Source organism: Cryptomeria japonica, chromosome 5 (assembly GCF_030272615.1).
Source record: "Cryptomeria japonica chromosome 5, Sugi_1.0, whole genome shotgun sequence".
Taxonomy (NCBI): Eukaryota; Viridiplantae; Streptophyta; class Pinopsida; order Cupressales; family Cupressaceae; genus Cryptomeria; species Cryptomeria japonica.
In genome coordinates, this window is record NC_081409.1 from 803220466 (window position 1) to 803234498 (window position 14033).

Sequence of the window (14033 nt, forward strand, 5' to 3'; positions counted from 1 at the left end):
AGGAGGTTGAGGCTGAGAACATGGAAGCTTAATTAGGGCTTTCTGACCACAAAGAGCCAGAGAGGGAGGATTAGTGCTGAGTTTATTAAAACTTGTGATGGTGAATCCTCCTCCATCCACAAATTTAAATGGAGCTACTCTTGGTTCAGTAATTAATTTAGGTTAAGCATTTTTCCTAGGTCTATCTATTTCAAAAGGACCGTTGTAGAAGGGTAATTCAAGAGGTAAACTTCGGTTTCCATACTTTAGTGTTACTGAATCGATGATTTTAATGTTTACATTCATGTTGACAATCATAACATTGTTAAAGAAGCTTAAAGAAGATTTTTTAACTTCAACAAATTTGCCTATTTTATTCACTAAAATTCTCAACAAGTCATTATTTCTTAATTCGATTGGAATTCTTTCGAGAGATATGGCTCTATTGACCATACATGAATTTAACAGCGACAGATGAAAGAGGGTTTGCCACTCCCAACAATCAAACCCTAAGCCCTTAAACTCGGACAAACCCCTATTTAATACTGAGTTTTTAAAATTTTGATTACCACATTCAATAGCTAAGAATTGATCAGGGAGGATATCAATTTTTACCTGGTTATTGAGGGAAGACGCTACCCAGTTGGCAATTTGTTCACACGGGATCCCCCAACCTTTCCATCGTGCGAAAAACATTCTTTTGTTGCAATGCATTCGATACCTGTCCAATGTATGGGAATCAGTGTTAATGGTTATCCCATTGGAGCTATCTTTGGAGGATTTGCCACCAAACATTTTGATATCTAAAGCTATTTGTTCGACTAGGTTTTACAGAATCTTCCTTCCACCCTGGGTTGGGATGTTTCTTTGAGCAATTCGCTTGCTTTTCTGCCTTTTTATTTCGACGCCTTACAGGTTGCCATTTTTGATCCCTGTCTTGGAGCGAAGGAAGGGAATCCCTAGCTGATACAACCAGTGGGTATTTTGTTTTAGCAAAAAAGGCTTCTTGCTTGTTGATTCGAGATTTAGCTCGGCTTAATTCATTTGCCCTAGCATCATTCGCCAGAATTGCAAAATGGTTTCCATAACCGTGATAAACATTTCGCAGAGGAAAGGGCTGGTCTAAAAGAGAGAGGCTACTTCTGCCTTTCGCATGCGTCGCCATTTCGCTCATTCATCTTATACTCAATGTGTGAATTTCTTATACTATTAAATGCCAAATAACATGCATATTAAATAAAATCTAGAAGCATATATATTAAATACCAAATATCATACATATTAGAAGCATGCATAATTTATTATTATTATTATAACAGATCTAGAATCATGCGTATTAAATGCCAAATAATATATGGCAGAATCAATGAAAATTATGTGAAGTTGTAGCATTATAGCATTATCATTGTCTCTGATTCTGAATTTCCAGTGGGAAGAGTATTGTTGAATCGAAGAAGATAATGGTGGTGCAACTCCTAGTTGAGGAATAGGAAATGGTCTCTTTGTTTCTACTGCATAAGCTCTGCATAGGACATGGACATCCATCAAAGAATAAAGAATAGACGAATTTTGTGGGAGGGGAAAGATGAAAAAAACCACATCAAAAAGTTATTACCATTACAATCTATGCACTTGTATAGGAAATGAAAAAGTGAAGACACAAAATTGATCCCTGAAGCATCTTTTAGAGTTTTTGCACAACAGTCTAGATATATTTAATTGAGAAGAGAGATTATGGTGTGCTACGCTTTCCAATAATAATAGGAATATGGATATCTTTAATTGAGAAGAGAGATTATGCAGACTATTCTTTAATTGAGAAGAGAGATTATCCAAACTGTTCTTGATTAAATGCCTAGAAATGTTGTCTTATGAAATACTACTACAACATATATCAAAAAAAAAAAGAATGTGATGAAAAAAAATTAAAAACATTTAAGAGAATGTGATTACGTTACGTGTGGATGACCGTGCAGATGACCTCTCCTTGAGGAAGAGATTTCAGCGAACAACACAGAGCCAATCACCTCTGCTCGAGGAAGAGATTTCAATGAATAACACAGAGCCAATCACCTCCGCTTGAGGAAGAAACTGTGCTGAGGAACACCCGTGTAGATGAATACTTTGATTGTAGAAAACACTAATTGCAGAACACCCATGTGTAAATTGAATACTCTGATTGCAGATTACCCATGTGGAAATTAAAATATTCTGATTGTAGAATTGAATCGATGTAATTGAAGAGAGGTCCTCTATATGGAGCAGCAAATTCAATCCTTTCAACTTCATTTTTCATTTTGTCACTACTTTATAGTATTGGAGTTTTCCATTTTGTCACTGCTAAGCTTAGTATTTGGAAGAGATATCAACTATTATAAAACTATACTTAATCCAATTTGAAATGCTCTTTTATTAAGATATTTTCATATCTTCAACTTCAATAGGAAAAGGGAAAAGGGAGAAAAAAAAACTGTTATCTACAACTTCTACTTCTACCAATCTAGTGCTATGCATGCATTAAAAAATCACAATGAAGATTGCAGTTCTTTACCTTTAAATAATTGCATTTTCCTCTGTAAATATCAGCTCAAGAAAAATAATAATAATAATTGTTGGGATCTACAATCCCTAGAGAAAACCGTTGCATCCTTCCATTCATTGATTTGACAACACCAAAAAAATTGACAATGAAGAGTGGAGTTTTCTAACAAATAAGAACATTTTCCTCTGCAAACTTCATCTCACTAAAAATAAAATATACCAATCACTGTTTATAGTCTGATATCTGTTGCATGAAAGGACTGTGACAAGCATAGTATTTACAAACTGGAAAATATTAACTATGATGATTAAGGGAAGATCGATATGATTTTAGTAGCATGTGCAGCATCACTAATATAACAATAAGGCACCAAACATTTTTGCTAAAGGTACACATGCAATAAATGCATACAAACATGATACCATTTCAGATATTTGAAAAATCTGACTGTTACAAGGAGTGTTTGAGCTATGGAAAACAATCTAGGAAAACAATCTGCTCCATTTGGTGTCCCAGAGTGCGTTCAAATCTGCCATTAAAATGTTTAACTCTTTTAGATCAAAATGTAACTCACTGTATTATTAGTGATTCAGATATTAAGATTAAAAAAAATGATGCAAAAATACTCTCTACAACCAAATTGTTCTCAAATGCAGTGCCCATTTTATATGCCTCTCTGGAATACCATTCCATGAATGGATCTACATAGCTAGTGCATAGCCCATTGGATTTGATATGCACAAAAAAAGTTTATATGGCACGGGCAAGGATGCTAGGGTCAGAGAGAAGCGTTGTTGGGTCTTTTGCTTTGAACTATGTGTAAAGTAAACTACCTGAAGGATATTTTGAGACCAAACAAATCATGATGGACTAGGAATCAACACCTATACTCTATGCATACTGGCTCTTACCGTTTAATAATCGATTTTTACTGTGCTCTATAAAAGAAGGTTTTATCAGAGATTATCACAGAAACCTTTGATCTTGATGATGGAATATATAATATACTCGTTACTCCCCACCCCAATTTTAAATGCACAAATCAGGCTAATTTTCTGGTTAAGATAAACTATAAATCGTTAAGATTTTTTGAGTCTACTCTTACAAACTACATTTTGTTTATGACTTTGATACATTATAAACATATTTGTTCATGAAATTAAGGGGAATCCTGAAGCCAATACATTTCACCAAGCACGCGGAAGAGGTAAGGTAGTATATAGAAATTGGCTTGCAAATGGAGAAAGTTCAGGCACAATCAGACTGCACGATGACTGAACCAATATTGAGCATAACATTCACAGACAAACATCTACCATATACCCGTTTCCAACGTACGTAGACTGCTAATAATAGATTTGAAACCTTCTCGAAATCCTTTCCTCCTCCTACTTGATCCATACACGAAGAAACCTGCACCTTGTGGGGTGGTGAAAAATAAAATCTGGATTAATCATTACTAAATAGAAAAAATGCATCCATTATTCCTGGTAAAAGAAAAATGTGAAAGAAATTGTTCATTATACCTGTTCAAATGCGAGCAAAAAGTGAAATGCCTCTCCTCAAATCTGAATTCAATTAATAGTGTTATAGTCACCGTTCCATATTCTTTACGGTTCATTTTATCTTCGTTCTCATCGGAGTTTCAATGGCATTGCTTCGTGTGGCTGGCGTTAAGGAATCTTTGATAGCTTGGAACAGTTACAACTCGGGTTAATCTTCACTTCTGCATGCAGAACTGATAAGAATATAAAACACTTCTTTTTTCTTACATCATTATTGGTGATGACCCATATATGATGCCATTGTAGGTTACGCCTCTCGGCGTAATAAAATGATTTTAGCCTATCACAATAACAAGTATTAATAACGCTTCTAACGAAATCATAATATTTCCAAAATTATAAGAATATTTTATAATAATTGGTTACTACACGTACTAATAATACTTCTATCAAAATCATAATATTTTCAAGATTATAAAAATATATTAGAATATTTTATAATAACAATAAAAGAAATTGATGTACTTTTCATTAAAGGAGTACGACTTTACGACTTTATGGTGCTCGCTTTATCATTAAACCACCTACCCATAAAATAAAAATAACATGTCGATATAACTATAATTTATTTAAATACAGCTAAATTCCCAGCAATTTAAAATATTAAAATAGAAGTATAATTTTTAGATTCCACCAGGCTGTAGCTTAACTACACCTGTCATTTTGGACTTTCTTACAATCTTACGGGCAAAAAATTTCTTCAAATAAGACAAAAAGTACCTAGTACCTAGTACCTACTGCCAACTTCTAAATTTTCTAGACTTCCTCCAAGTAAAGACAAAGTCAAAATAAAAAATCAAACCAACGTATGTTATTGGAAAATTAAGAATCTTGTAACACCAATGACTTTGACTTACTCGACCAAAGCGCGTAAGTAAGGAGTATATTCATTCTGGGAGAAGAATTATATACAGAAATTCAGGGCACTGTTTTTCTTAGAAGAACCAATGACTGGTTTTTGCCAGCTAAGATCCCTTTTCAGCATAGTGCTGCCATGGCTGTTGTTCAGCTCATACTTTGCCAGCGCCAAGACTTTCAGCTATGGAGATTTCAACGAATCGAGTATAATACTGCTAAAGGATGCTTCAATACGCTCTCATCGGGTGCTCACCCTAACCAATCAAACCCAACGTACAATGAGTCGTGTTCTGTACCCCAACCCCATCAAAATAAAAGCCAGCAATAATTCAGTTTTGTCATTCAGCACTACCTTTGTCTTCTCCATTGCAGCTCCATCTGAGGGAATGCATGGGAATGGATTAGCCTTCATCATGGCTCCAAATAAGTCCATAGTAGGAGCCACAGATTCTCAGTATCTTGGACTCTCCACGCCTACAACAAATGGGCTTGAATCCAACCATTTTCTAGCAGTCGAATTTGATACAGTTTATGACCCTGATCTTGGAGATATAGACGACAACCATGTTGGGGTTAATAAAAATGGCGTTAAGTCATTCGCATCTCAGCCCGCAGCCTATTGGACTGACAAAGGTCATTTCAACAATTTGAGTATGAAAAGTGGAGAAAATATCCAAGCCTGGATTGATTATGATCATGTTAAAGACCGACTTAATGTGAGTATTGCAGTCGTCGGGATACAGAAGCCTGTGCGACCTTTGATATCAGTTACGAAATTCAATCTTTCTGCAGTTTTGAAGGAAGAGGTGTATGTGGGGTTTACTGCATCCACAGGGACTTATGCTATTGAAGGTCATTACATTCTCGGCTGGAGCTTCAGTACGGAAGGTAATGAAAATATAAGATTGATTTATAGTTAGGTAAAGAAAAATTGGGGATACCAGTAAACCCCAAAAGTTCAGTTTTTGATTATTGGATTCGTCCAAGAGGTGGGGGGTTTTAAAATTTAGTTCAATCATTGTTTTTCTTTAGTTCCATCTGCAAGTTATGTGCTTCTATCGTTACTCTGTGTTGATCTATTCATCTGGGTCTGTACTTTCAACAGGGAAAGCACCGCCCCTAGATCTCTCAGATCTACCTTCATTCATCAAGAAAAAGCCGATAACTAGATCCAGAGGCTTTACGGCAGGTCTGACTGTAGCATCTCTGGTTGTGTTCCTTCTTGCCGTTCTGTTTGCGTTACTTAAAGTGAAAGAAATAAAAGAGAGGGAGAAGATTGAAGAATGGGAGCTAGAGTTTTGGCCTCACAGAATTCCCTACAAAGAGCTAAAGGCTGCCACACAAAACTTCTGAAATGATCAGCTGGTGGGCTGCGGGGGTTTCGGACGAGTTTACAAGGGCGTTCTCGGCAGAAGTGGCCTGGAAGTTGCAGTGAAATGCATCACAAAGGACTCTACTGCAGGAATGAAGGACTTTATTTCTGAAATCTCCAGCGTGGGTCGTCTCCAGCACAGAAACCTTGTTCAATTGCGGGGCTGGTGTAGGAAAAACAAGGAGCTGTTTATTGTTTATGACTATATGCCAAACGGAAGCCTGGATAAATTGATATTCGCAAATCCAAAAGAAAAAACAGAAGTTCTTTCTTGGGCCCGAAGATATGCAATTCTGAAGGGCATCGCTGCAGGGTTGTTGTATCTTCACGAGCAATGGGAACGCAGAGTGGTTCACAGAGACGTGAAATCAAGCAATGTGTTGCTCGATTCAGAGCTTAACGCAAAGCTTGGAGATTTTGGGCTTGCTCGTTTGTACGATCACACCCAAAATCCACAGACAACTCGGGTCGTGGGGACTGTTGGGTATATCGCTCCAGAAGTCACGAATACAGGGAAAGTTACTCCAAGCTCCGATGTATTCAGCTTTGGTGTTGTTTTGCTGGAAGTTGCATGTGGCAGGAGGCCCGTAGATTTGTCCAAGGAGAATGAACAGATTGTTTTGGTGGATTGGGTGAAGAATTCATACCAAAATGGAGAAATCTTGCACGCAGCTGACCCAAATCTTGATGGTGCGTATGATGCGGAAGAAATGGAATTAGTGCTGAAATTGGGATTGGTTTGTTCTCATCCTGAACCAGAAAAAAGGCTTGGCATTGGAACGGTCCTGCAAATACTGGAAGGCCAGGCACCTTTTCCATCTCATCAAATTCAGTGGATTTCATATGATACGAGTTGCAAAGATTATGGCAGTGGTGTTGTTCATATTACAGATGAAGAAGTAACTGCTGATCAATTGGGTTCCGTTCCTGTGTCTGTGGAATCTGCAACCACTTCAACAAGCCATGGTTATGACAAAGATTCTGATTATGATATAGGCAGATGATTTTATAAGTCTATAGAGGCTCCTGCAATTATATGCTACATTTCAATGGATTTCTACTTCTACAGTTGTATGTTTGTGGTGTGGTTAGCACTTAGCAGCAATGCTCTGTTCTCTGGTTTCGCTGCTCTGCAGCCGTTGAAACTCTGTACTCATTCAATGTTTATTAATATCCTTATTCCACCTGTCAAAAAGTTGTATGTCAATTTGTTGAAGGTAATCTGTGAGGATGATAGTATGTAACAACGGTTCAAATCTGGGAAATAAGTACTGATTAGGTTTGACAGAAAAAAGTTATTAATTTTAGTTCCACACCTCCATTGAGGTAGGTTAGATACCTAACTGATTTTGACAAATAGATAAATAACAAATCATTAGATGTATAAAAATTGAGTTTTATTATTGTAAATTAATGAATCTTTATATATATATATATAATAAATCATATGACATAATTTTACATAATTTAAGATTGAATTACAGGATAGAATCTTATCTTTTCAAGTTGGAGAAAACAACCTTAATGGCATCAGCTTAATCTTTGTCTCATCTCCAAACTTCATATATAGATCTTTGCTTACAAATGCTATAAGATCTTAATAATTGACTTTTAGTTGGACATTAAGCATCATATTTTCTTACATCACACAAGCATTCAAGACAAAATTTTAAGAGAATTTAAATATTACAATCTTTATCTTCATTGAAGAAACAAAATAACTAAAGAAATATCATGACACTAATAGAAACATAATTATAATTTGTCTTGAATAACATTATGATTCATAAGAACTCCTTAACAAAATAGCTTTTCTTTTAAATAAGTAGTTTATTTTTTTCAGTTTTTTTTTAATATTCATTAATTTTATTTAAATTAAAATTTTTGTTTTGTTCTATCTTTAAATATCTAAACAAAAAAAATTACATGTTCGAAAGAAAAATTATTTAAGTTAATCCAGACAAACAATAATATTATTTAAGAAATGATGACGAGATTTCTATCAATTTTACAATTTTAATAATCATTTTATAAATTAAAATACCACTAAAAATATAATAAATTATTTAAGATTAATGATAATGTCATTTCTATCAATTTTACAATATTAAACTGCCACTAGAAACAGAAACAAAAATTTTTTTTACAAATATTGCCACGCATTTATTATTCTAAATATTTGCTAGCGTACGCAATGCATTTTCGTCTTAAAGTCCAAACTGAGAGGCGTGGATGTTTCTTCGAGGAAAACGCGATGGGTAGCTCCTTATTTTTTGCCAAAAACATATTAAACGAACTTCCATGTGCGTTCTTGGACATCATCTTAACCACAAGAATGTGCTTAGCAATATTACTTTCATTCCTGTAATTTTTTGTAAGATATAATTTCTTTTCCATATTCAATATCTTGCATCTAAACATCATCTTAAATAGTTTAATCTTATTTGGTTCACTATTTCTGGGTTTTAAAAAAAAGGGTGCATTAAAATTATTTGTTAATAAAATTTGTTCAAATTGTTAGTAATATTAAATTAAAATATTGAAAGTTTATATGTGTGTATGTATATGTATATGATGAACAATTTTATATATCATCTATAAAGTAGAAATGGTATGGTGCAAGTTTGTTACGGATAATGTGGAATTTAATAATGCAGACTCAATAGAAGGATGGAAATGGAAATATTTTGAGAATCTTAACTTGCCTATAGAAGATATCGAACAACTCCAAAATATCCTTAAAGACATAACAATAATTTTCATAAATTCAAAAGACAAATTGGTTTGGACAGGGGCATCCTTGGGCAAATACAATTCAAAGGAAGGATATAGAGCTGTAATTAAAATGCAGAATTGGATCACATATGACCTACTGTTTCATCTTTGCTGGGATAAATGGGCTCTCCTAAATAAGGTATGTTTACATGGGCCTCACTTCAAAAGAAAATTCTAATAATAGAGTAGTTTAAAAGAATAGGCCTCCAAGGTCCATCAAGGTGCGCTTTATGTGAAAAGGATGAAGAAATAATATATCACATGTTTATTATTTTCCCTTTTGCTCAAGAATGTTGGCAATGGTTATGTGCCAAATTGGGTTGGATAACTATACATCTAAATGATATAACCACGTTATTTAAAAGCTGGCCAATTCTCAATAAGGAATGAACCTATAAGGGATTATGGATAGCAACGCCCTCAATAGTAATATGGGAAATATGAAAATAAACGAATAGAATAATCTTCAAGGAAAAAAGGGTAGAAATGAAATTTATCCACAACAAAATAGAAGTAGCAATTGCAGGAATCACCAATAGTAGATTAGCAAGTCATCCATGTAACAATGCAAAATTCACATTTTGGGATAATAGAATAAGGAAATTGTAGGATGGCCTCAAAATCCCTACATATGCTGGCCCAAAAGGGAATTTCAATGAAGAAGAGAGGAAAAAATGTGTTTGGGTCCCTCCAAAACATGGTTTGTTTAAGCTCAATTTTGATGGACCTTCAAGGGGAAACCCAAGCATATTAGGAGCTAGATGTATCATCCATAAGTGGGATGGACTAATTGTGGCAAGGGTAGGTAAACCATTGGAACAAGACACCAATAATATTGCAGAATTTAAAGCTCTAATCTTGGGGATCCAAATTAGCAAAAAGTTAGGAATCGAGAGGTTGAAAATAGAAGGAGACTCGTGTTTGGTAGTAAATATCATAAGAAAGGAAGAAATACCAAACTAGAGGATTGAACCCTTACTACTCAAAGCGTTAGAAGAAAAGAAAGCCTTTGAAGAATTAAATATTTATCATACATACAAAGAAGGAAATGTGATAGCTGATTAGTTGTCGAATAAGGGTACAGATGGTGAGATTATTAAATAATTAAATCAAGAACTACTTCTCTAATTAGATAAGCACTGATATTTGATAGATCATATTTGATGTTTATTTTCGCTTCAAAAAGGTATTAGATAGATATTTTGATTCGTAATCATTTATATATTTAGAATTAGACTTTGTAGGGGGTGATTTGGTTTGGTAATGGTGGAAGGGTTGCATTATTTATAATATTTGAAGACATGATGTTAAGGTAAACGGGTTTCACAGGGACCCAAAACCTTAAAGTTTTACAAAAATCCTAGAAATAACCATTATAGTCTGACACCAATAGCAAAAGAAAAATGAAATTGGGCCAAGCCCGCAAAAGAGTCTACAAAACACCAACGATTAAGACAAACACAAATGTAGACCTATTGATAAGAATGCACCAAACCTGCATTCTTTTGAATCACTTTCCTGTTGATATCCTCCAACTCATCCATGATATTTGAAGACATGATGTTGTGTTTTGTTTTTTTAATAATTAAATACAATATACAACATAGGCATTTATTAATCAAAAAAAGAAGTAGTGTAGCTATATGAAATGGGAGTATGAATTATCTAAGAGTCAAGGTCGATATGAAGCCTTGCACTTAACATATTTGATTATTGGTGGGCTCATTAAGAACTTGAAGTGTACTAAATTGTATCTCTTTACAACTTCACACTTTTTGGATCCACTTTGGTGGTTGTGCCTAATGTGTATCTAATTTATGTTTAATTGTGCTCAATTTTGAGACTGATTTTATTAAATTGGCCCTTTCCCCTATTCACAACCCTTTTTCTAGTTCAAACTACTAGGACTAGGGTACCTAATACCTCTATCAAGGCAATTTCATTGAGAAATTCAAAATATGAATGTTGACTATATAAGTAGTAGAAATTTGCCCTCCAATTAACCCTCGCCAAAAATTGAATCTGAAAAGGTGTAAGTTGCATATAAATACAACTCCCTCTCTTATTTGAAACTCTAACTATCAACTATCATTTTATAAGCATTGAATCAAAATTTTTGAAGGTAATTCAAGCCTTATATGAGACTTCATGCTAATAGTTTCATGTTGTAGCGTCGTAAATTATACGCACTTGCTAGGGTGGTACAATTTCACACCTAGTTTAGCACCCGCCTTGACGTATTTTGCATTTTGCATTGCATTTCCCCTTTAGCACTTAATTAATTAAATTAATTAGGTCTAAGGTTCTATTTTATCATCTCCCATATCATAAAGTTGGGCCCTTTTCATTAAAGTGTGCCCCTTTCATTTTATTCCTCCAATACATCATTTAATCAAAAAACCTAATTAGGTCCTATTTTGAACTTGGGGGCTTGATTTCGGGGGTCAAAACATCTTGAAATCACCTGTAACTTCGGGATTCTCTCTAAAATCATCATATCCGACGGCCCTGAAAATTTGGTGAAAAGTTGTTAGGACCATGGCGCCCGGAGTGCACACGGTCCCGGACATTTTTCCCAAAATTTTAGGAGCACGATCCAATCATAAAATAAAGCTTAACCCCAAGAAATTGGCGAGAGATTCCATCTCTAAGTCGGCCTAAAGTTGAAATTAAGACCTAGGGTTTCATATATAAGAGCTCTCTTTCTTCATTTGAAAGGATCTGATTTTTGGTTTCAAGGCCTTCTACGCAGCGAAAGAGCAGATCTTTGAAGACTTCATCAACATTCAACATCCATCCATCAAGCATTCATCAAATTCATTCATCCATTTAGGGCTTTGAAGACATTGAAGAGCAATAAGGGATCACCGACTGAAGATTGGCTTGTACCCCTCCCTTGGGGTTGGGTATGATTTCATGTTGTTTTCATGTCTTTGCATAAGCCTCATTATATCATTTGTGTTCATGCTTTAGATCACTCTACATCTTGATTTGGAGCATTTACATTATCATTTACAAGCAATTAGGGTTTACTTTCTAGGTTGCTCTAGTTTGCTTACTTGCATTTTAGGATCTTGCACACACACAAGGTCTGCACACACATTGTTGTTACAATACAACTTGGCTATTCATGGAGGTGGAAATCACCAAAGTGGGGGTTTGACTAAGGCAAAACCCTATATAGCCGCCCACCATACCTTTTCAGATATAAGTCTAGGTTTCGGGATTCGGACGACACCGCAAGTTGCAGATCCGACGGAAGCAGACGGAGACTAAACTTCACACCAAATTCCAGTCTAGAAAGCTAGGACAGGGGCGTGAGGCACCCTGGTCCTGCTAGGACAGGGGCGCTAGGCGCCTTGGTCCCTGGGACAGGGGCGCTGGGTGCCCTGGTCCTTCTATCAGACAGCAAGTTTCAGCATTTTTTCGACAGCTTTTCAGGTTGTAAAACAGCAGTTTCAGGAGCAGAATTAGGACAGTGGCACCCGCGCCCTCGTCTAGAACATTTTCACTCAGATTTTAACTCTGGGTACACATCTACATTCTTGTCTTGTCCTTGTGTTTACAATTTTCCATTGTTTAATCTTAATTCTGCAATCGTGTTACTAGTTCATACTTGCACTTTGGGGTTAAGAATTGAACTTGCATCATTCTATCTATCATTTGTAACAAAGGAATAGAAATCCTAATAGGTATCCGGTGGCTCTCTCTTCCACAAAAAGAAGTAGCCAATTGTGTGATACCTCTAGGCTCTTTCGTATTCCACAAGTGTGTGATTGAAAGTGAGATTAGGGCATGTTTGCTTAGTGTCACTTTTTCCCCCACACATTTTGGTGAACCCAACGTGAATCTTATTATTGCTTTCTCTTGCATTACATTTGTTAGATCTAAATCTAGATTTAGTGTGTTTCATTTAAGTTTCATTTTTTTTTATAAAAAAAAAAAGAAGGAAAAGAAAGACTGTGTTTTGTTTCTTTGCATTGTGTGCAATTTTTATTTCAAAATGTCAGATTTTTATTTGCAAGGTGTTCATATTTGTGATGATTATGAGTTAGATGAAGCTTTAGATGAGTTTTTGAAACCTAAAGATACCAAACCTTCATTTTACCAAAAACTCATAAACATTGTTACTATGCCATTTCGTTGTGATTCGAAAGATAAGTCGAATGATTCCTCTCAAGGGTACATTCCTATCAACTCTTCCACTAAATCTAGTAACATGGTTGTTTTCAATGATCCCCTCTATGAAGAGATATCTCCTTTTGAATCAAAAGATAAACCTTTTAATAGATATGATCATGCTTTGTTGGATGATGCCCTTGATGACTTTGTGGCTCCTAAAAAACGCTCCCTTCATGAGGATCCTTTTGTGCAAGAAGATGACATTATCCCTACATTTCCTAGTGATGGCATTTCCTTTTCCAACAAAATTCCCACTAGAGCTGATGAATTAATGATAAATGCTTACCCTTCTCCTAAAGTTTGTCTTACCCATAAGCATCCCTTAGAGAAAGAAGATGAAATAAAAAGCAATTTCCTTAATTCTCTCTCCCCTAAAGATCATATTGAACATATTTTGAGGAAAGAGGATGAGTTTAACACATCTATTGATGCTCTCCCTCCTAAGGATGAGGAATTAATAAACAATGTTATCTCCTCTCCCAAAATTGACAATACTTCAAACATTCCTTTCAACAACCTCACTATTTGGGATGAACCATTAGAAGAAGGTATAGATTATTCTCTACCCCTAGCCAAAGGGGATGAAATCAAGATTGAAAACTCCCTTGATAGTTTGTCACCTTCCTTGAATCTCAATCATTCTCCCTCTAAAAATAAAGCATTTCCCTCTCCTCAACTTGGTTCTACTCATAAGGAAACCCTAGCTCAAAACAAGATGGTTAACATCTCTCTCAAAGATCTCCATCTCAAAAGTGAGACT

General features: G+C 35.3%; 1 pseudogene; it reads left to right on the top strand.

Moving 5' to 3' along the window:
• The first annotated feature begins 5022 nt into the window (after nucleotides 1–5022).
• Nucleotides 5023–7577, top strand: LOC131075599 (L-type lectin-domain containing receptor kinase IV.1-like; annotated as a pseudogene).
• The last annotated feature ends 6456 nt before the right edge of the window (nucleotides 7578–14033 follow it).